This window comes from Hyperolius riggenbachi, chromosome 10 (assembly GCF_040937935.1).
Source record: "Hyperolius riggenbachi isolate aHypRig1 chromosome 10, aHypRig1.pri, whole genome shotgun sequence".
In the NCBI taxonomy this organism is placed as follows: domain Eukaryota; kingdom Metazoa; phylum Chordata; class Amphibia; order Anura; family Hyperoliidae; genus Hyperolius; species Hyperolius riggenbachi.
Genome location: NC_090655.1, coordinates 232,725,265 through 232,750,324, shown reverse-complemented (window position 1 = coordinate 232,750,324; position 25,060 = coordinate 232,725,265). Strand labels below are relative to the sequence as shown.

The 25,060-nt window shown below is 43.6% G+C and overlaps 1 protein-coding gene across 2 annotated transcripts in view; it reads right to left on the bottom strand.

The window, feature by feature from the left end:
• LOC137534788 (zinc finger protein 547-like) overlaps nucleotides 1-25,060 on the bottom strand; it is a 70,329-nt gene that overhangs the window by 33,206 nt on the left and 12,063 nt on the right. The window contains exons 7-8 of one of the 2 annotated variants that reach the window (XR_011024381.1): nucleotides 23,764-24,192; nucleotides 19,352-19,510 (exon numbers count right to left, since the gene is read on the bottom strand). The gene's annotated coding sequence lies outside the window, so the exon portion shown is untranslated. The remainder of the gene's footprint in view (nucleotides 1-19,351; nucleotides 19,511-23,763; nucleotides 24,193-25,060) is intronic. The other variant, XR_011024380.1, reaches the window with a different exon arrangement.

Sequence of the window (25,060 nt, the reverse complement as noted above, 5' to 3'; positions counted from 1 at the left end):
CAAGGTTCCCTACCCCTGCGTTAAAACTAGGTTTTAAATCAGCAGGGGGTCAAAATGACCTCCTTTACCTGGGAGGGGAGAGGCATCTAAAGATCTCATTATCAGAGCAGGCTTACAGATTCCCTCAAAAGCCTCTCCAGGATCTACTGCCTCTCAAGCCTGGAGGCAGAAATTAGCTTCTTCTCCGAACTGAAGGGGGGGGGGGGGGGGGTTGCAGGAGAGGGATGCATTTCTGCCCTTTCTTCCAGAGTACCTCCCCCAATATCATGGGCCCTGTTGGCTGGTATTGGTAAGGTGTTGGAGCTCCACATGAAGAATATAAAAATGTCCAAATATTGCCCTTCTTACAAGGCAAGGTAAGCGAATATTCTCACCACAGCAAACTCCATCCTTACTGGCCAGCCAACTTCAGACCAAAGTTTATGTGACGTGTTACAAGATGGAAGCTTGCAGTTGACTAAACAAACCATGTCAAATGACCATCTCAGATTTTCAGCACTTAAAACTTTTCTGACACCAAGAACACAAATTTGGCTTCTCACCAGTGTGAGATCTCTTGTGTCTGACAAGGATTCATTTCTGTACTAAACATTTACTACATTTTTTGTTCTGTTTTGGGAGGCTGTTGGTAAGTTGAATCATGTATTAGGGACACAGGATTTACTTTAAGACAACTCTGGATTTGGACATATAGTATTAACTTTTTTTTATTAGTGGTAGTATTTCCAATGAGCTTTAATCAACCTACAACAGTTTATTGTCATTACATGTTGCAGTATAATATAGAGTATGATACCATGTTAACCATCGATGAAAGAAAAATGTTTTGAATCAGGATGATACCATTTATTGGTTAACTTAACAGAAAAAGTAAGTCTAAGTTTACACTTGGGACCGATGCACATCGGTGCTTTATAGCGCATCCTTAGCGGGAATGCTGTGCCCCGTCGCAGTGTCCGGTGAGCGCATTCACACTACTCACCATTGTGTATGCTGCTTTCCAAAGCCACCATTATCGCTAAACACCACATCTACTCATCTTTGGTCACCAATCGAGTTCGCCATGCACGCTGACACCGCTGCTGGGCTCTGGGACAAGTCCCCGCAGAAATGAGAGCAATGGTATTCTACCTGGCAAAGGGGGGAGGGATTCGCATTGGTACACCACTTGTGAGCCAATGAAAATCCTCACTGGTGCTATGGAGGATGCCCATTGGTCTTTTGCACTGCCGGGACTCCAATACCGGCACTTGTCACGGAGTCCAGGAGTGAGAAGGACCTAATAACCTGTGAAAAAAGAGAGGCGAGTTGGTCCGGAATGGAAGGGGAATACAGCCTAATGGGAATGGACACTGTCTGTTGCACAGGTTCTGTGAGCATGCTCAGGGTATGTGGGCTACAGGAAAAATGTGCTGTTAAGGCCCATTCACACTAGAGCATTTTGCCGCGATATTGGCAAAACGCTCAAACACTAGCGCTTTTTAAAAGCGCTAGTGTAATAAATTCTATGGGCCCGTTCTTACATGGGCGATTTGCGCTAATTGCCGTAAATCACCCTAAAACGTAAAACGCAAATGCGTCACCTGCACCATTTTCAGGCGATTTCCCGGTGATCGGGTTCCAGTGCTATAGAAGCACTAAACGCGATCGCGGGGAAAAAAAAAATCACCGCAATGTTCAGTGATTTTTCTGCGTGAAATTGCGAAAAAAATCACTCACTCCTGCAAAACACCGGCAACAATCGCCAGCGTTTTGCAAGTGTGAATGGGCCCTCAGGGATTTAGCCTTTTGCTCCTGCTCCATTCTGTTTCATAACCATTTGCAGCATGTTGATGCTAAGTTTAACATAGGATCAGTTTATATATGCGCTTTCCTCCGGCTGAATCGGAGCATTTTTTTTTTGTCAAGAGTGAACGGGGTCTAAGCTTTTGGCTAATGAGCCACAAACATCAGAGGACCTGTACAGATCCTAATCCCTGAAGAGCCAAGAACAGCCAGCTTGTATAGAGGGAAATCCAGGCAGGCCTATAATCTCAGAGTAGAGCCCTGCATGGATATCATTTTTCAGACTTACAACTCACTTTCTGGTGACTGATTTCTGCAACCAACCCGACAGCCTCCTGACCAGCAACCCATTTTTACCATCTCCTTCTAAAATACACATTCAAAGTCTAGTTGAAGAGCTGTAAAGTAAATGGATCGTATTTGTATACACAAGCCAAAGAGGTGTTCTAAAGATTTTTATTCAAATCAATAAAAAGAGAAGTAACCATCCTGCTCAAACAAATAGCAGAACAGAGCACCAACATCCCTGTTCCTTTCTGCTTTAGGCTCTGCAAAGCACAATTAATGTGGAATAAGAACTGGGGTGCTGGGGTGGGGGGATTGCTCCCTAGTTCTCCATCCAAATGTGCAGCTTCGTCTCCTGAAAGTGCAGCTCATAGCTGCAGCAGTAGAAGTGTCACCAATGCACACTGTGAGATGTAGTATATTAGTGTGAGATAATGTGCTACCGGCATGCAACTATTTACCAGCATGCATTGGCAAGGGTGACACTTCCACTGCTGCATCTATGAGATGAAACACTCAGAAAAAGTGAGAGTGTGTCAGAGTGAGTGAAAGTCCTAAAAGGAACTACTTCTGTTAGAATCTTTGTTAGTGATGAGTTACTGCTGAATGAAGGTGCTTGGTTGAGATGGCCCCAACTGTTCACAGGCGAACAGTATTTGGTGAACGTCCGCTGTTTGCATTTGAGGAGAACAGCGAACATTTGACGTGTTCGACCCGCCCCCCTTACATCATCATTGAGCTAAACTTTGGCCACTTGCCTCACAATCAGCAGACACGTCAACCAATCAGCTAGCACTCCTTTCTGGACCCCCCACCACCCTCTCAAAAAGCAGTTGCGGTGGCCATATTGGATTCATTCTCTAATGGCTGCTGACTGTTAGTGAGAGCAGGGTCAGACTTGCTGCAGATAGGTAGGGAAAGCATTAGCTAGGCCTGTGTTCTTGTTCCTCACTTGCTGTTAAAGCACCCCAAACAGACCTTTTGAGGGCTACCTCATCGGCCTACTGTGCTTTTTTGTGTGTGACACTCCACTGACACCAAGACTTGTGTGCACAATACTGCCACTGTTCTTGCCTCTTTAATGGTACCCTGAGCAGTCTCCTAAAATAAAAAATATCACTTACCTGGGGCTTCCTCCAGCCCACCGTAGGCCGTGAGGTCCCCCGGCGTCACCCTGGCACCTGTCCGTGTCCCTCCGGCGACACCCGCGCCATGCGTCATCAAGGCGGATGGCGTGATAGTCCTGCGCATGCACGTTTTAGATTTAAAAAACTGCACATGAGCAAGACTGGCACGCCGGCCGGAGTGATGACGCATAGCAGCCGGCATGATGACAAGGGGCGTCGTAAAGCAGGAAGAGCCGGCCCAACACCCACCCCAGGTGTCACCATTAACGGGAGCCGCTGGAGGGACACGGACAGGTGCCAGGATGATGCCGGGGGACCTTGCGTCCTACGGTGGGCTGGAGGAATTTTTTTTAATTTAGGGCACTGCTCAGCGTCCCTTTAAGTTGCACACACAGAACCACTACAGTGCATTATTATTTCACTGTATTCTGATAGTACTATTGCATTTCTCTGTGTACGACACTCCACAGCCCACTGACACCCAGAGCTGTGCATAATGGGATTCCTGCCCTTTGGAGATTAAAACCCGACTTTGCGTCGACTCCATAATTTTTGGTGGGTCTTTTGGCATAGATCCCTCTCTGGCATGCCCCTGTCCAGGTGATAGTCCCCTTGAAACTTGTAGGTTTTAAAATTCGACTGCCCATTGAAGTCTATAGCGATTTACCATATTCGCAAACATTTGCGGAAGTTCGCTATTTGCAAACCCAAAATTTGATGTCCACCACATCTCTAGTGCTTGGCAGATCTTTCTGTGTAAAAACGTGTAGGCTTGAGAAAAAGCATTTCATATGCCAAAATTAACTCCTCTTTGCAACTGAAGAACGCCTACTGGAGGCGTTCCTAGCGCCCCTTCCCCAGCTCTGATAGAGCAGCACTGCCTCACCCACTTCGTTCCCCACCTCCCTGCACTCTGCTCTGTGATGAGAGAGAAAGAACAGCGCTTGCAGTATTTGCCCCCCAAGGGTCACGGAAAGTAATGAATGGAGAGGGGCAGGGATTGAGGCTACCTTTTCTGGCCAGTCCCCCGGATCAGATAGCATGTTTGTTTTTGTTTTTTACAAAGTTGCCCACCTCGGATTCCCTTTAAGCCAGGCATGTGCAGACAGAAACAGCTCTTACTTACATTACACCAGCTCAGCAGCAAAATAACCATGGAAATGGAATAGTAAAATCAGAATTGCATAAGAGTACAACAAGGTTTTTAAGTGGTGCTCTATTTATTGTTTCACTTTTGCAATAGTTTTTCCACCATTTTGCACGCACTTGTGTTGATAAATCTGCCCCGTTGTCCTTTATCTGCCTGACAGTAAAAGTCTGCCTTGAACTAGTCTTGCTATATGCAGCAAACGCATCCCTGTGTGGGCTAGATGGCTGTGGATGCAGCTACACTGTGTCATTTATCACCGATTTTGGGAAGCAAAAGATACAGAATTGTCTTATGCTTGCTTTCACTACCCACAAAAGGATTAAAATCAATACAGGTACCCGAACCCGCAAATCCCCAACCTCAGGTATGACACTTTCTATCCCAAATATAGTATGATTCCCTTAAAAGGGGATATAAAGCTTAAAAAAAAAAAAAAAAAAAAAAAAAAAAAGGCAGCCTACCTTTCCTGGGGTTTCTTGCAGCCATAGTGCAGCCATCCTGTGCCCTTGCCGCCCCCCTGAAAGCATGGCAACATTCTGCAAATAAGCAGTATGGGAAAACCGCTACTACGCATGCGCAGAACGTTCCCGGCTACGGGATCAGGGTGTGCGCCGCTTTAAGCCATGCATACGCAGTAGCCTCCAACTGGCTACAACCGGTCAGCTTACAGGGGGTCGCCGCTTCTTACTGGAGGGTCGCTAAAGGATGGTGCGGGCACAGGAGGGCTGCAAGAAGCCACATGTAAGTTAAACTGATTTTTTTTCAGGCTTAAAAGGGGCACTATGGCCAATGTCTTCTATTTTAATCACTTTAACATAAATATTTGTTTGTGCAGCAATATTATTGACATTTAATGTGGCTGAGTGCTTTTTTATTTTTACACTGGTAATATCCATATATTGCTAATGAGTCACGTCGGGAGATGTCCTTACTGACGCCAGATCAGCACAATCTATTATGTTGTAGGAGGCATCTGACGTTTGTCTGTTTAGCCGTCCCCGTCCCCCCCTCTGGTCCGCTCAGTGAGGATTATTCCAACTGTGACTGCACACTTTGTGCAGTAACTGATACCTGTGCAGCCGCCGTACAGCGCAGACCAGCGCCGCATGGCTCTATACTTTCACACTGCCAGATGAGGACCCCTTAGTTGTAGCTGGCACAGCTACGGACACCTATTGTCTGCAGAGTGCGCACTTGAAAAAACGATTGCTGGTTACCACAGCAACGGACAACAATAGGTGTCCGTAGCTGTGCCAGCTTCAACTAAGGGGTCCTCATCGGGCAGCGTGAAAGTATAGAGCCGTGCGGCGCTGGTCTGCGCTGTACGGCGGCTGCACAGGTATCAGTTACTGCACAAAGTGTGCAGTCACAGTTGGAATAATCCTCACTGAGTGGACCAGAGGGGGGGACGGGGATGGCTAAACAGACAAACGTCAGATGCTTCCTACAACATAATAGATTGTGCTGCTCTGGCGTCAGTAAGGAAATCTCCCGACGTGACTCATTAGCAATATATGGATATTACCAGTGTAAAAATAAAAAGCACTCAGCCACATTAAATGTCAATAATATTGCTGCACAAACAAATATTTATGTTAAAGTGATTAAAATAGAAGACATTAGCCATAGTGCCCCTTTAAAAAAAGGACAACTATCAAAGTTAACTAAAATTCTAAATTCCACATAGATTTGGAAGTACAGGTCCTTCTCTTCAGATCCTTCTCTGTATCTTAAATAATCCCCCAGCTGTTCTCTTGGCTCTGTGAAAAAGCAGTGCATTTGTAAGCAGGGCAGAAACAAACAGTAAATCATTCCTCTGTGAATAGTGACAGAAAAGTGGAACCTATCTACATAGTACAGCTCTAGCCCTGATGCCAACACAAAACTGTTACAAAAGCTTATAAACAAAGTATTTTTTCACACAGGCTGTCATCAGAGACCTCTAAAAAGCCTTCTATTGTTACTGGCTAAAAGCTCTATAAGTATGTGGGGTTTACATAAAGAGTTTATTTGATAGTTCCTAGTTAAGTAACCATTTAAAGTGGGCTAAAACTCCAACATAACATTCAATAAATGTTTCCTACTTTTAATTATCCATACAGTTAGATTATCTGCTCTAAAAGCTGCCATTGCAATTTATTGCATAGCTGCTTTATTTATATATTAAAATCTATCTAGTGATCACTTCTCAGCTGCACACATAATAGAAGCAGAGAGAACTCAGTTTCAGCATTTTGCCAAATGGATCAGACAAATAAATGTTAACAAAAGATATTGTTATCACCTCTTTGGACCAGAAGCTGCCCACTGAAGCAAGGAGCTTTCCCCTTAAGAACAAAGTGCTGTGTTTAACTGTTTGAATGCTGTTCTGCTACAACTTTTTGTTGTTGTAGTAGTAATATGCCACTGGTGAGCTGGGCGCAGGGTGAGCCTACTGACTGCTCCCCCCCCCCCACACACACACACCTTACAAGTCATAACAGCTTGAAGGAAAAAGTAAAAAGAGGAATTACCCTTATGCGCCCCGCGCACTATAAGTGCCTAGTTTTGGCGCTGCACACCAAAACCACCTGCTATGTAGATTTTATGCTGTAAATTTTTTTGAGCAAAGAAGAAATGCTTTAAAACTGAACTTTTCTGAGCTTTTTGGCCTCCAGAGATTTCTGAGAGCTTTTAAAAAAACACTCCCATTGACTTCCATTAAAATTGCGGTAAAATTGAGGTCACAGTAAAATTGCGCAATTGTATAGCAACTCTAATGGAAGTCAATGGGAGATTTTTAAAAAAGCTCTTAGAAAGCTCTGGAGGGCAAAAAAAGCTCAGAAAAAAAGCGCTTAACCAAGAGTCCTAAGTCCTGAGCCCTAACCAAGAGTTCAATTGCCTCCCAATAGTAGCTGATACCCGGTTTCCTATGAGAAATCTTTACCTTTACTCAAATAAATCATAGGGGGGGGGGGGGGGGGAGTCTGTATGGCTGATATTGTGCATTGTGGTAAAACCCCTCCCATAGTGTGAGATCATAACCAAGGTCATCACAGTTTCCTTTCTGTGATTGTTGTTGCATTGTGGGAAATAATGGCTGTTTCCAACTGCCAAGCAACCAGTGTCTCCTCTGTGCATCTACAGTGGGTTGCAAATGTATTCAGCCCCCTTGAAATGTTCCACTTTTTGTCACATAACTGCCACAAACAATCAATTTTATTGGAATTCCACATGAAATATTAATACAAAGTGGTGTACATGTGCGACGTGGAATGAAAATCATACATGATTCCAAACATTTTTTACAAATAGATAACTGCAAAGTGGGGTGTGCGTACTTATTTGGCCCCTTTTGGTCTGAGTGCAGTCAGTTGCCCATAGACATTGCCTGATAAGTGCTAATGACTAAATAGAGTACACCTGTGTGTAATCTAATTTCAGTACAAATACAGCTGCTCTGTGACGGCCTTAGAGGTTGTCTAAGAGAATATTGGGAGCAACAACACCATGAAGTCCAAAGAGCACACCAGACAGGTCAGGGATAAAGTTTTTGAGAAATTTAAAGCAGGCTTAGGCTACAAAAAGGTTTCCAAAGCCTTGAACATCCCACGGAGCACTGTTCAAGCGATCATTCAGAAATAGAAGGAGTATGGCACAACTGTAAACCTACCAAGACAAGGCCGTCCACCTAAACTCACAGGCCGAACAAGGAGAGTGCTGATCAGAAATGCAGTCAAGAGGCCCATGGTGGTTTAGGACGAGCTACAGAGATCTACAGCTCAGGTGGGGGAATCTGTCCATAGGACAACTATTAGTCGTGCACTGCACAAAGTTGGCCTTTATGGAAGAGTGGCAAGAAGAAAGCCATTGTTAACAGAAAAGCATAAGAAGTCCCGTTTGCAGTTTGCCACAAGCCATGTAGGGGACACAGCAACCATGTGGAAGAAGGTGTTTTGGTCAGATGAGACCAAAATGGAACGTTTTGGCCAAAATGCAAAACGCTATGTGTGGTGGAAAACTAACACTGCACATCACTCTAAACACACCATCCCCACTGTCAAATATGGTGGTGGCAGCATCATGCTCTGGGGGTGCTTCTCTTCAGCAGGGACAGGGAAGCTGGTCAGAGTTGATGGGAAGATGGAGCCAAATACAGGGCAATCTTGGAAGAAAACCTCTTGGAGTCTGCAAAAGACTTGAGACTGGGGCGGAGGTTCACCTTTCAGCAGGACAACGACCCTAAACATAAATCCAGGGCAACAATGGAATGGTTTAAAACAAAACATATCCATGTGTTAGAATGGCCCAGTCAAAGTCCAGATCTAAATCCAATTGAGAATCTGTGGTAAGATCTGAAAACTGCTATTCACAAACGCTGTCCATCTAATCTGACTGAGCTTGAGCTGTTTTGCAAACAATGGGCAAGGATTTCAGTCTCTAGATGTGCAAAGCTGGTAGAGACATACCCTAAAAGAATGGCAGCTGTAATTGCAGCAAAAGGTGGTTCTACAAAGTATTGACTCAGGGGGCCGAATAATTACGCACACCCCACTTTGCAGCTATTTGTAGAAAATGTTTGGAATCATGTATGATTTTCGTTCCACTTCTCACATGTACACCACTTTGTATTGGTCTTTCACGTGGAATTCCAACAACATTGATTCATGTTTGTGGCAGTAGTGTGACAAATTGTGGAAAACTTTAAGGGGGTCGAATACTTTTGCAACCCACTGTATATAAGTAAAAAAGCCTTGTTAGTGGGTGTGTTTCTAGATAATGTAAGTTGGTGCTGTCTAGTATCGCATACACTACTAATGTTATGTAAATTTCCTTTTTATTGCAACCTTCCAAATTAAAATCACATGCCAACAGAGAACGCATGGGTAGCCTTTGCCATGGGAGCAGGATGTCAGAGTATGCCAATAGCAGTGGGCACGCTGGCAGACGCTCATGAACTGTTTTTGCTCATGACCACGTGTTGTCTGTGCAACGTCTAGGCATACTGGTGGTCAGATATGAACTCTGTTTATGCCACTGAAATGGAATAGCACCTGCCTCTGGCATAAGGGCCATACTTGCTATTGGAGTGGTCTCACTTCCATAACTAAAGAATGGCATATACTTTATTTTTTGGACTATAAGACTCACTTTTCCTCCCCTAAAAACGGGGGAAAAAAGGTCACTGCGTCTTATAGTCCAAATACAGGGAGTTCCTGACTTGTGAACACCTGCCAATACGAAGCTCCATCCCACCGCAATGTCAGGGACTCCCTGTACTGTGCCCATGCAGAGGAGGACACAGGGGGACACAAAGGGGCATAGAGAAGGACACGGAGACACACGAGGTACAAGGGGGCATGAAGTTAAAAGGGGGCATAATCCACGCAATGCCCCTTCACCATGGATGCACCAGGTTTAGTATAGATTAATTTATTTTCCCCCTGGTTTTTGTCCTCTAAACTTAGGTGTGTCTTATGGTCAGGAGCGTCTTATAGTCCAAAAAAACTATAGTACTTGCATGGAGACTTTTGGTGACTCTAAGGCCCAGTTCACACTGGCAATTAAAGGCAAAAAGATTTATGAAAATAGATCTGATTGCCGGTCGAATGGATCCATTTTCACTCCTTTTGCCAATCAGCTGCTTCCGTTGCGTTTCCCAACATCCTCCCAAACCCCCATCAAAGTGGATTTTGCTGGATAGGACCATCCATTTCTTCACTAGTGTGAAGAAACATTCCATTTTCTCTTTGCCCCAAATGCAGTGCATCAGCTTGCATTTCCTTTCCACGGGGCTCAGCGGTCTGGAAAAATTGCAGCAGAACCAAATTTGCAGTCAGATCATGCGGAACGGATCCGTTCTAACGGTTAACATTGCATCCATTCACATCTGTCAGGATTAGTTCCGTAAGGATCCACGAACAGACTTTTTTTTACTGTTAACGTGAACCTGGCCTTTAATATGGAGGACTGCAGAATGGATATCCTCCCCTGGCAGACACTGCTCCTGGTGTTCACTTTTGCAAAAAATCCATAAAACAACTTTAGTGCATACGGAGATCTTGGGATGTTACTTGCCTTGGTGATGATTGCATATAAATTAATTGGGCACACAATATTTGGAAACAAATCAATTTCAGTGATCGGATATACAGCAAAGTCCCCGTTATCCAGAACTTAGACAACTGTAAGTCTCAACTAACCGGCATGCCTGACGGATAACGGGGACTGTTTTGGGGGGTTTGAGGCAAGTTTGGAGGCATTCAAATACTTATTGAGCCACCAGTGACATCTTGTAGCCTTCCTGCAGCAACTAGTGGGCTCCTAGCGGTTTTCCGTCGCATCACCTGACACTGGAGGGCAGAGAGGACCCTGCTAGTCACTGCAGGAAGACTACAAGATGTCAATGGAGGCTCAGTAAATATTTAGGGGGAAGGTTTATGCTTATTCTGGGGGGGGGGGGGGAGGGAGGGAGAGTTCTGACTTGTGAACACCTGCCAATACAAACCTCCAACCCGCCACAATGTTGGGGACTCCCTCTGCTGTGCCCATGCAGAGGACACAGGGGGACACAAAGGGAATAGCGGAGGACACATGGAGAACACAAGGCGGACACATGGAGGACAAAAGGCGGACACATGGAGGACAAAAGGCGGACACATGGAGGACAAAAGGCGGACACATGGAGGACAAAAGGCGGACACATGGAGGACAAAAGGCGGACACATGGAGGACAAAAGGCGGACACATGGAGGACAAAAGGCGGACACATGGAGGACAAAAGGCGGACACATGGAGGACTAAAAGCGGACACATGGAGGACAAAAGGCGGACACATGGAGGACAATAATGATAATGGCTTTAAAACTGTAAGGAATCTTGAAGAGCAAAGAAGAAATGCTGTTTCAGACCACTTTAAAAATTACATTGCTTCTCACTGAAAGGAATCACTCCTAACATATAGGGCCTGATTCACAAAGTGGTGCTAACAGTTAGCACGCTGGTGAAAAGCCCTTTATCACACCTAAACTCAGTTTAGGCATGATTAGTTTAGATGTGATAAGTTTAGGTGTGATAATTTTAAGCACCAACTGGGTTAGCACCGCAGTGCACAGCTGATCAAACGTTTTGCGCTAGCAAAGTCTGGTGCACTTCACATAGAGTTTAATGGCGCCGCTTTGCGTGCGGGACTTTGCGCGCAATCTAATCACACCTAAACGTATCACGCCTAAACTGGCTTTTCACCAGCGTGGTGCAATGGTTATCACGCCTAAAGTCGCTAACTGGGTTAGCACCGCTTTGTGAATCGAGCCCATACAGTCTAAAATCAGAAGTGTCCATCTAAAGTTTATGTAGTGACTGACCCACGACCCCTAACTAGCAAACATTCCTATTTAATATTTATGATAGGTAGTGTCTAAAGTACAGACCTACTTGTAAACACTTATTAGAGCATTTATTTTCCTATCAAAGCTATAACTATTTTTCTATTATACTTTGTAAAACATTAGTGTTGCAATGTTTGTAACCATTTGAAAAATCAATAAAAAATTTTTTAAAAAAAAACTGCTTCTAAGTTAAAGTGGACCTGAACTCTTGCACAAATCAGAAGGAAAACAAAGACATGTACTCTGTATGTATTTGGAGAGTTTAGACTGTCTAATTCCCCCTCATCTGTGACTAAGCACAAGATGTAATTTAATCCCACAGCTGTGTCAGTTGCCTGACATGACAGAAGATGTTAACAATATGTCTGCTTCCATGAAAGCAGGAAATACACACACTGCAGATTTATTGCAGGAATTGCATCAGCTGTAACAAAATGTTTTTCTTTAAAGGTTAGTATGCTGGTGCTTATCTTTTAGAGCAGAGAGGAAGTTTTGAGTTCAGGTCCGCTTTAACATTTAGACTCAGGCAGACTTGGAGTTTAAAGTATGTGATGTTTAAAGCGGATCTGAGATGAAAGACTAACTATAACAAGTGATGTGTCTATATATCTTATCTAAAGTTTAGATTATGTATAGTTGATACAGCAAATCTAAGTGCAAACAGCTGCAACAGTATATGATTATTTCTTCCTGTGATACAATGAGCGGCCATGTTCTGTTTGTAAACATTACACACAGGCAAGCTGATCTGCATCTCCAACCCTCAGCCTGTGAAAACCTAATTTGCCCTCCTCCTTCCTCCCCTCTGCCTCTGAAATCTCTGGCTAGTAACACCTCCCCCTCCTCCTGCCCAGACTGAGCTCCCATAAATCCTTGCTACTGTCTAAAAATGCCAAGGCACTCTGAAAACCTGTGGGCGTGGCTTGTCTAGTTTATAGGGAATTACAGTATTAAAACAAAAAAAATGTATTTGGCTTGAGGAATGCCCTATAAACTATATGAAAGGAATACAATTATGCAATGAGTAAAAGTTTATCTCAGATCCTCTTTAAGTAAACAAGGTGTTTTATCTACTTGTCATAAATTACCAAATATCCTTGTAAGACACTTTCAATGTCCTGTTGTAATTAAGGCATCTGAATGACATTTTTATATGCAAAAAAGTCTTGGTACTCCCTTCTGATAGTCAATGTACATAAGCTGTGTGTTCTAACATCTTGTCAGTCTACAGGGAGTCTGAAGAAGGCTTATTAGCCAGAAGCTTACTCTTTTTTTTTCTTTTAAGTTAGCCAATAAATGGGATCATCCTGATTCAAAACTTACACTAAATAACAAAAAACAGCGCAGTAGATTTTTTACAAGAGGTCGAGATTTTAAAGTTCTGCTCATAAATCTACATACCCTGGCAGAATTTAGGATTTCTTAAAGGACTTCCGAGGCCAAATGTAAAAATAAAAAAAATAAAAAAAAAAGTTATATACCTGCATCAGTTTGGAAGGCACAGATGATGCCGTCCGCGCCCCTGCCGCTCAGTAGCCCCCCGAACGGCTCCCGACCTTACGGCCTGGGTCGGGCTCTCCTGCCTGTACAAAGATGGCCGCCAGAACTGGCTGCGGCTGCACAGTCCGCACAGCCACGAGTGCGGCTGCGCAGCTCTAGGGCCAACCCCCCAATCCACGTAACAGACTGTTTCCTGTAGCGGGGATCGGGGGGTTGGCCCTAGAGCTGCGCAGCCGCGGCCAGCTCCAGCAGCCATCTTTGTACAGGCAGGAGAGCCCGACCCAGGCCATGAGGTCGGGAGTCTTTCGGGGGGCTGCTGAGCAGCGGGGACCCGCGGAACGGCACGGAGGGTGAGGACGGCGTCCTCCGTGCCTTCCAAACTGATGCAGGTATATAACTTTTTTCATTTTTTTTCTACATTTGGCCTCGGAAGTCCTTTAACAATGTTTCAGAGAATACGAATAACAAAAAAACCTGTTCTTTCACTCACAGCTTGTGGTTGGCCGAAGCCATTTATCGCCAAACAACTGTGTTTACTCTTTTTAAATCATGAATACACAAACTACCCAAATGACTCCGATTGAATGTTTACATAACCTGGTGATTTGGCCCGATAACATGCACACAACTTGACACAAACAGGTGGGCTGGAACCCACTACAGCATGCTTTGTTTTGGTTTTTGAGCGTTTAGTGATCGCTTTCAATTACTAGCAATGTTCCTTAATGCTCTGCCAATGTAAATGGATGGGACTGATTCCACTGGAGTGATTGCAATTAGGCAAATCACAATCACAGGACATGTAGCATTTTGGGAGCATTTACATTCTAATATATTGTACATGAGCAGGGAAATCACTCCCAAAATCACTTGCAAATCAATACCGCTAATCGCTAGCTACCACAATATCGTTTTGGGCTTTGTAGTGGGTCCCAAGCCTCAATGGCCATTAAAGGTGACCCATCTTCCCCTGTAATCTGTTTCCTTGTAATTAGCGGGTGTGTATAACAGGTTAATGAGTTTTGGCACTCCTAACAGACCTTTCCATCTGTCATCTAGAACTGCACTAATGTTTTTTTTTGATTCTAAAGGGGCCCATACACTCAGCCGATTTTCTGGCCGACCGATCGATCCCGATCAATCGAATGATCATTTGCAAATCGGTTGGCCAATCGACCGATCGATGGCCAATTTCGATCGATTTCCATCGAACTGGCAGGATGGAAAATTTAGGTCGATCTGATGAGATTGCTTATCAGTTTGCATTGGCCTTAATGGAAATCTGATGGCAAAAAAATGCCATCAGATCGAATTTCAATAGATTTCAAACTGAAATCTATTGGAATTCTATCCTGGTAAAAAATGTTCTAAAAACGCATCAGATAGATCATCAGATGCATTTATCTATCTGCTGCCAATCTGACGAGTGTATGGGCACCTTAAGTCATGAGAACAACAAAAGAAATGTCATAGGATCTGCGGGAAAAGGTAGTTGAATTCTACAAACCAGCAAAAGGATATAAGAAAATATCTAAGGAGTTGAGAATGCCAATCAGCAGTGTTTAAACTCAAATTAAGAAGTGGAAAATGATAGGTTCTGTTTAAACCAAACCATTGACATGTAGACCAACTGAAATTTCAGCCACAGGGATGCAAGGAAAATCCACAAATAGCTTCAGGTGAAATACAAGACTCTCTGAAAAAAAAAAAAAATGTGGTGTGGCAGTTTCAAGATGCACAATGAGGCTGCATGGTCGAGTTGCCAGAAGAAATGCCACACAGTATCCCATTTTCAATATGCTAACCAGCTCATATACAAAGCTCAAAGCTTTTGGCACAAAAAGTCAGTTGGAGAAATGAGACTAAAACTGAAATTTTAGGCCACAATCATAAACACTAAATTTGGAGAGGAGTCAACAAGGCCTATAATGAAAGGTACACCATTGCTACTGTGAAACATGGTGGTGGATCACTGATGTTTTGAGGAAGTCTGATGTACAAAGGCACAGGAAATGTAGTCCGGATTAATGGCAATATAAATGCAGATGAGGAAAATTTGCACTCATCAGCCAGGAAGCTGAGCATGGGATGTACTTGGACATTCCAGCATGGCAATGCTCCAAAAGACAAGGCCGAGCTGACCTGTCATTGGTTACAGCAAAGCAATATGACGGTTCCGGAGTGGCCATCTCAGTCTACTGACCTTAATATAATTTAGCCACGCTGACATCAGACATTTAGTTCATGCAAGACAGCCCAAGAATGTATGGGAACTGGAGTCTTTTTGCCAGGAAGAATGGACAGCTTTACCAACTGAGGAGATTTGGGTATCATTCATAAAGGTGTTGTCGGTAATGAGACTCAGAGCGGAAAAACACAGCTGCCGGTATTTTAGACAAGTGTGGGCATTCATAGAAAAGGATACAGTTGCGATAGGAATGCGGAGATTTCCCGAACTAGGCTGGCGGTATGCAGGCGGTAGGCTTGCGGAAACAGGAGAAGCTGCCGAGTTGATACATTTCTCTGTGTTCCGCTCTACTGTAGCTGCCTGGGAGGTCTGTGTCTCCATTAGCTTAACACTGTTATCGCCCAGGGCTGTGGAGTCGGTCCAAAAATCCACCGACTCCGACTCCTCAGTTTAGGATTCCACCGACTCCGACTCCTCTAATTTGCATATTACAATTTTGTTGATTAACCACCCTGGCGTTCTATTAAGATCGCCAGGGCGGCTGCATGAGGGTTTTTTTTAAATAAAAAAAAACTATTTCATGCAGCCAACTGAAAGTTGGCTGCATGAAAGCCCACTAGATGGCGCTCCGGAGGCGTTCTTCTGATCGCCTCCGGCGGCCAAAAGTAACACAGAAGGCCGCAATGAACAGCCTTCCGTGTTTGGCTTCTCCTGTCGCCATGGCGACGAGCGGAGTGACGTCATGGACGTCAGCCGACATCCTGACGTCAGCCGCCTCCGATCCAGCCCTTAGCGCTGGCCGGAACTATTTGTTCCGGCTGCGCAGGGCTCAGGCGGCTGGGGAGACCCTCTTTCGCCGCTGCTCGCGGCGGATCGCCGCAGAGCGGCGGCGATCGGGCAGCACACGCGGCTGGCAAAGTGCCGGCTGCGTGTGCTGCTCTTTATTTCATTAAAATCGGCCCAGCAGGGCCTGAGCGGCACCCTCTGGCGGTAATGGACGAGCTGAGCTCGTCCATACCGCTAAGGTGGTTAACAGTATGTAACATGAAATTTGTCTCCTAACTGCCAACGCTTAGGAATTTTACAAGACAACTGAAGTGAGAAGGATATGTAGACTACTATATTTATTCCCTTTAGACTAAAACTAGTCCTTGGTAAGAGTACTTGTAAAAGGTACAAACCGGAACAAAAAACATCTATCAGGCCCTAGGCAATGTAAGTGTGGGTACATGTAAGAATGATGTGCAGGTACTCTGCAGGGGAATGAGGAGATTCTTCCTCTATTACACATTCTTCATGCACAATCTGAACAAGGTTTATGGGTGACAGACAACACCTCTGTGTTCAATGTGCACAGCATTCTCAGCGGATTCCCTGCAGCTCTGTGGGGAGTGCATATGTAGAGTATAGTACTACTGTGTAACAGCTTCCTCCAGCCGCCTTCAGGATAATCAGTCCCTCGTTGTCGTCCTCCACCACCTGGATCTTCTGCTATGAGTCCAGGTACTTGAGCCAGTCGGGCGTAGTGCGCATGCACACACTCTGCCGCCAGGAGCATACTACACCTGTGCAGCACTATTGCGCAGGTGCAGAATGTTCCTGGTTGTGGGAGCGGCATGCGGCCGGACAGCGCTGACTGGCTGAATTACCAGGACTCATAGCAGAAGATCCGGGTGGTGGAGGACAGCGAGGGACTGATTAGCCTGAAGGGGGCTGGAGGAAGCCCCAGGTATGTATAAAACTTTACTTTTCATCTGTCTCTGGTACCCTTTAATTTGTAGTCACCAAACCAAATTTTAACAACATATCAAATTATTTGATTTCATCAGCAAAGGGAGTGCATACATTTGCATAAATCAGCATCAGTGCAGAATTATTTCCATCTCATTGACTATCTCTATTAGTGACACGGCTACACATCAGGCTTTATTCTTACAGCATAGATGTTATTTAGTATATATAAGAGATTCCTGTGTACACATCATATATACAGTCACAATCAGATGTGTATATCTGACCTTAAAAATACGGGGACTGCTTTATTGAAGCAGCACAAGTAACTAATTTTGATTGGTTTATTTCATTTTTGTGGACTAAGCACAGCTATTACTGTATATACACTGTATATATACATTATTTTTAATGACTATTATCTGAGAAATAGAACATTTTATCATATTTTCTATTTTAATTACAGTAACAAATTCATTAGGAGTCGGAGCATTTTTTCCCGACTCCGACTCCAGGCACCCAAAATTGCCCGACTCCACGACTCCGACTCCACAGCCCTGTTATCGCCACATCAGAGGGGGCGGTATTCCCCGTCCTCATAACGTTTGCGGTAATCTTTATGAATTGACAGATTGTTACATTTTTTTATGATAATCACCGCACAAGGCGGTGATTTATCGCTCTGCTCGGAAATGTCAGCTTCGCATGCGGAAAGAGCCTTTGTGAATGGAGACTTTGCTAAGAGGTCGGTAAAGTGAGCCGTTTTCAGCATTTCCGCATGCGGAAATGCTTTATGAATGATAGCCTATGAGTCTCATCCACAACTACCACAAAAGACTTCAAGCTGTCATTGATGTTAAAACTGGGCAATACACGATATTAAGAACTGGAGTGTGTAAACTTTTGACCAGGTTATTTGGGTAGTTTGTATAGTTATGATTTAAAAAGGAGTTAGTTGTTTGACAATAAAATGGCTTCAGCCAACCATTAACCATGAGTAAAAGAAAAAAAAAAGTTTTTGTATTCTCATTCATAGTCTCTGAAAAATGGTTAAAGTGGATCAGAGATAAACTTTTACTCATTGCAGAATTGTGTTCCTTCCATATAGTTTATAGGGCATTCCTCAAGCCAAATACTTTTTTTGTTTTGTTTTAATACTCTAATTCCCTATAAACTAAACAAGCCTCACCCACAGCTCCCTTTGTGCCTTGGCACTGTAGCAAGGGCTTATGGGAGCTCAGTCTGGGCAGGAGGAGGAGGTTACTAGCCATTGATTTCAGAGGCACAGGGGGAGGAAGGAGGAGGAGAGGGGACTGAATTTACACACAGGCAAGCTGATAGCATCTCCAGCCCTCAGCCTGTGACAATGTGACAAACAGAACATGGCTGCCCTCATTGTATCACAGGAACAAATATTCATAAACTGCTGAAGCTGTTTGCAGATAGATATGCTGTGTAAACTATCTAAACTTTAGATAAGATATATAGACAAGTTACTTGTTATAGTTAGGTTTTTCATCTCAGATCCGCTTTAAGAAATCATATTCTGCCAGGGAATGTAAACTTATGAATGCAACTTAATGTATGAGGCATTTGTAATTAGAGTCATAAGTAGGCGACTATCTGTATCGCTTTTTGAGCCGGTGAGCTCTCTCGTGCGCAGCAAGGTATGATTTAAATATAAAACATTTCCCACACTCGGAGCATGAATATGGCTTATCACCAGTGTGAGATCTCACATGCGTAACAAGACTTGATTTCCATGCATAACCTTTTCCACACACTGAACATGAAAATTCCTTCTCACTGTTGTGAGCTCTCTCATGCCTGATAAGCTGTGATTTGTGTATAAAGAACTTTCCACACACATGACATGATAATGATTTTTTGCGTGGGTGAGATCTTGCATGAATAACAAGCTGTGATCTGCGCGCAAAATATTTCCCACACTCAGTACATGAATAGCCAGTGTGAGATTTCTGATGTGCGACAAGATTTCCTTTCCAGATAAACCATTTCCCACACTCGGTGCATAAAAATGGCTTCACATCAGTGTGAGAGACCATATGTCTGGACAGTTGTGATTTACGAACAAAGCATTCCCCACACTCAGTACAAGAAAATGACCCGTTTCCTGAGTGTGATCTCTTATGAGCAGCAAGACTCATTTTCCCAATAAAACATTTCCCACACTCAGAACACATATATGGCATTTCACCAGTGTGAGTCCTCTGCTGGGCTCTGTCATCAGCCTCCTGGAGGTTGGAAGAACAGGGGGAGCCTGGAAAATCTTGCTTGATGACATCATCTTGCACACCGCAGTCAAATGATACATTTTGATGCATTTCTGAGCGTTTTGTGACGCTGGAACTAGGTGCTGCAATAATAATACAAAAAGGATCAAGGATCTGAAAAAGGTCACAGATTATAGAGGGATTTTTAGGAATGTGTCAGACTGATATAGAATTGCAGAAGAATGTAAAAATAAAGATTTGTGCTGCTTTTGTTTCGAAGTTAATAGCAATTATTTTTTTTCCAGACAATGACATCACCCAGCCTCCTACAACAGCGCATGGACATGAAAATAGTATGGTTGGTTAGCGCTGGGGTTGTGCCCATTTGTGCTGCAAAAATAAAAAAAATCACTGAATATATAAATCACTTGCACACGCTGAGTTACTTCATTTATGTATTAAAATTTAAAACATAAAAGTTTAATCAGTACCCACACATACTTCCTTTACACATCCATACTGTAGAGAGGCAGACGGGGAGAACCCGGAGGTATTGAGCGGTTTTGAAGCCAGAAACAAATGGAAAAAAGTAACAAGGACTCTCTAAAGGAATGGTATACCTACTTACAAGGAAACTGAGTTTTTTATTATATTGCTGTTTTGAAAAAGACTTTTTAATATAGAAAAAGCAAACTTTGAAGATTGTCAAAGACTGCAGTAACGTTCCTTTTAGTGGTACATTGAAAAGAGACATCTACACGTGTCATTCTAAGGAAACTGAAACGGATAAATAGCTAGGCATAGTCCCCATCCTTTTTTAAAGAAAAATACATCTAATCAATTTTAGATTGAGTAGCAGGGTAGGTTAGTTGGAGTGAGTGGAGAGACCTCTCTACAGTATGGATGTGTAAAGGAAGTATGTGTGGGTACTGATTAAACTTTTAGGTTTTAAATTTTAATAAATAAATGAAGTAACTCAGCGCGTGCAAGTGATTTATATATTTTGTGCATAATTTTGAGGGTTGGGGAATCCCTCCACAAGACACGCAGCTTGCTGATTAGATATAATTTTTCCCAGCGCCGGAGAGTGTTTTCTATACTATAAAAAAAAATCACTGGTCTACCTGTTAACGTTTGAGATATTAAAGGATTTTATAAATGTTAAAAAGTTAACTCAGCTTCATTCATTTCACTATTTGGATGTTTCTAGTTTATTGTGAACTTTTGACCTTTATAAAAACCTTTAATATCTTTAAAACAATAATTGGCAGAACAGTGATTTTGTTCTGCACAAATGGCCACAAACCAGGTACTAATCAACCATACTATTTTTATGTTAATGCGTTGTAGGGGAAGGGGGGCTGGGTGATGCCATTGTCTGGAAAAAAATAATTGTTATTAACTTCAAAACAACACAGAACATTTATATTGCGCTTTTCTCCTGGCGAACTCAAAGTGCCAGAGCTGCAGCTACTAGGACTCGCTCTATAGGCTGTAGCAATGTTAGGTCTCCTACTGAATAGCTGCCGGCTTACTGAACAGGCAGAGCCAAGATTCAAACCTTGGTCTCTCCTGTGTCAGAGGAAGAGCCCTTAACCATTACACTATCCAGCCAGCCAAAAGCAGCACAAATCTGTATTTTTCCTGCACAAATGGGCACAAACGTAGCACTAACCAAACATGCTAGACTTTTTTTTGTGCGGATTGTAGGGGGGCCAACTTCACACAGCACAGTGCATGCTCATTGCAGTTCAAGATGTGCAACACACATCTACACCTACACACACACCTCCTGCATCCGTCTCTCCCCATGCCAAGAGCGCATCCCTGCTCAGTGCTCATCTGCGAGTGAGGGGGCGCTCACGCGATCGGCACTAGAGGGGACTGCATGAGAAAAGAACACACCACTGTGCCCAGAAGTAGTTTCAGAGACACGGCCATCTTTGTTTTGAAAAATAATTTTTGGTAAAGTTATTTTTAAAGGGGAAAATTGCGGCAGGGAGTGGGGAAAATGGCAGATGGAGTCAGGAAATTCTAAGGATTGCCTGAGGGTTGTTTGTTTGTTTTTTTACAGAGATTTAAAAGTCACAGATTCTCTTTAAGGAATAATTTTGGAAATGGATTCCCAGCAGATTGAAGTCTGATCCAGTCTGCTAGGAAAATGTATAAGTGTATGGGCACCTAGTTAGTTTGAAAACGACATTCAACCTGAGAAAGGGATGACAATTCTGGCGAATTCCAAGATGCAATCAATAGGCGTTTTGCTACAAAAAAAGTGGGTGTCGAACTCCAGGCCTGGAGGGCCAGATCCATGCCAGTGTTTAGGATGGACTAAGGAAGAGAGGAATGTGTTCTACCTGATGGATCACACCTTTCCCGATTCAGACCCATCAATTAATTTGAGATGTACCAAAAATGTGTGAGGACCTCGGCCCTCGAAGGACCGGTTTGACATCCCTGGTCTAAGGGAAAGCAGAACCTTATCACCAATGTGCAGTATTGCCAGCTGCAGTGTCATGTGCACTTGTCTTAACATATCATGAAATATAAACCTCTCTTTCTATCACTAACCAATATTTCCTAGCAGAACATTTCTATAATATGCAGTTTTAGGTCCTTACCTGTCCACATTTTCTTCAACAGTTTGGGGATTTATCTCTAGAGAACTTAGCTATTTTCTCTGGTGATAGGTTCCAGCGCAATACAATTCTCTGGAACATTTTCCAGTGTGAAAGGCATCGTAAGTATTTTAAAATAAGGATTAGATGCTAGTATTAGAGTCTGAAGTATACATGTTTTTATGGTGCAGGCCGCTTCAGCATTATAGTCCAAACTGATTTGCTGCATGCCCATGGCAGAACAAGGTCTTAATCACCCCAAAATCCCCGGGCAAAATTCAGGGCCCCTTCCTGGTAGAGGCAGAGCTTTGGGCAGTAGCTCTGCGTCTATTCGCGTCAATCTCCACCTCTCCCTGCCTCCCTCAGTCTTCTTTCACTGAAAGGGGCGGGGAGAGGCAGAGATTGTCAGATTGACTGCACTGGAGACAGAGCTGCAGCGGTAAGCTCTGCCTCCCCCGGGGAGCAAAATCCACAACCTTGAAAGCTGTGGAATTTTGCCCTGGGATATGGGGGGTATAGAGACATCGTTCAGCCGCGGGGATGCGGCGAATCAGTTTGGCTTATAATGCTGAAGCAGCCTGCACCATAAAAACAGGTATTTTAAAAAGCTTCAGACTCTCTTTAAGGTGGCTATATTTTAGGTGGCTTGGCAGCCAATTGACCATCTGATTCAATTATTAAAATTGGATCAGATGAAAATCGATTCTGCCAAGAGCATAACTGACTGACAATATGACCACTTCTGGGTCGAAATTGGTTGCCTGTATCAATCCAACATGCTGCAAGATGTAGGGCCGATCAGGTGCGTGGCGGTAATGATGTGCAATACCGGGAAGAGTGACTAATGCAACGGAACCCCCGACACTGCCCCCCCCCCCCAATGTAACATGTCCCCTGCTGCAGTATACTTGGTCTGTCACTAGCTCTGTCCACCCCATGTAGTTGCCAGAGTAACATGGACGCCTGTGTAGCGTCACACGCATGTATATGCTTGCAACCAGATGGGGTATGTGTATACTGATGGAGCCAGCGATGGATAGTAAAGTATACTGCACTGAGGGGGTAGGGCACACTGTACATTGCAAGGACAGCGCGGGGGTGGCAAGGCGGCAGATACAGCATCACAAGGTCGAATGCCAAAGATATTTCATGCTGAAACCAATCAGGAATCAGCATGTGGTGTATGGACAGGGAATAGATCTCTCTGTTCAGATTCGATCAGAGAGAGATCTGCCCATACATCTTCTGATGTATGGGCACCTTTACTTGGCCAATGAAGAATGCAATCTTAAGTTCTCGACTCAATCTCTGTATGTAATTATTTAAACAAGATTACCTTTTATTAACCTAATTTACTAAACCATGTGGCAATTTATTTTTCTCCCTATTGTGAATCTTCTGATGTCTGACAACTGTGCCTTCTTTCCAAAATATTTCCCACACTCTGCACAGGAACATTGCGTTTCCCTTGCATGAGATTATTTAAAAAGACTTGATTTGGGCCCAAAACATTTCCCACCCTCAGTACAGGAAAACTGCTTCTGAACGGGACTGAATCTTTTGTGCAGCATGTGCTACATTTTTTATGAAAACTTTTCCCTCACTCAGAACAGGGATATGGTTATTTGATGCATGAGAAGCATTGACTTATTTTCAAAACATTTCCCAGACTCCGTTCATAGCTTTTTCTCACTAGTGTGAGTTTCCTTGTGTGAGATAAACTGTGCTTGCCACGCATAACATTTTACACACTACAGTATAGATAATCAGCTTCTCACCGGTGTGTCTTCTTTGGTGCCTGGTGAGGACCGATTTCAACCCAAAAGATTTTCCACACTCAAAACATTTATGTGGCTTTTCGCCTGTGTGTAATTGCATGTGTTCAGTTAGCTGTGAATTCTGCACAAAGGATTTCCCACACTCAGAACAGGAAAATGGCTTCTCTCCTGTGTGAATTCTCAAATGTCTGACGAACTGTGATCTCTTTCCAAAATATTTCCCACACTCGGGACAGCAGTGTCTTCTTCCTTGCTGGGCTCTGGTACGAGGCCCCCTGTGGTTCAAGGGGTGGCTGGACCTGGAGATGATATTGGAGATAACAAGGTTTCCTCCAACAGACTCTTCCATCATTGCATCATTTTCCTTCTTACAGTCAGTGGATAAACAAAGGTGAGATTCCAGTGGGCTTCTGATGCAGGGATTATGCACTGCAAATAGAGAAACAGAATTGTCAAGCCTGATAAAGAACTGCAAGAAGTTGTGTCACATCTATCTTTAGATCCATAACAATGAAAAATATGACTCACTGGACCAGTGAATATGTGTATGTATAACTACTGCAGGAACATTTTACATATATTAAACCCCTTATACTTTGTAGGCAGGGAATATGAGAAGTTTATAAAATCATAGGCATACTGTGCAGTCACATTACACAAATCACACCCCCTATTACTCCCCATATTATCTGTGTACATAGTGTCTTTCAGGGCTGTGGAGTCGGTCCAAAAATCCACCGACTCTGACTCCGACTCCTCAGTTTAGGATTCCACCGACTCCACGACTCCGACTCCTCTAATTTGCATATTACATTTTTGTTGATTAAAAGTATGTAACATGAAATTCGTCTCTTAACTGCCAACGCTTGGGAATTTTACAAGACAACTGAAGTGAGAAGGATATGTAGACTACTATATTTATTCCCTTTAGACTAAAACTAGTCCTTGGTAAGAGTACTTGTAAAAGGTACAAACCGGAACAAAGAACATCTATCAGGCCCTAGGCAATGTGAGTGTGGGTACATGTAAGAATGATGTGCAGGTACTCTGCAGGGGAATGAGGAGATTGTAAACAGACAACACCTCTGTGTTCAATGTGCACAGCATTCTCAGTGGATTCCCTGCAGCTCTGTGGGGAGTGCATATGTAGAGTATAGTACTACTGTGTAACAAAGTAAACCTGAGACAGATGAAATTAAAGTTTTATACATACCTGGGGCTTCCTCCAGCCCCCTTCAGGATAATCAGTCCCTCGTTGTCCTCCTCCACCACCTGGATCTTCTGCTAGGAGTCCAGG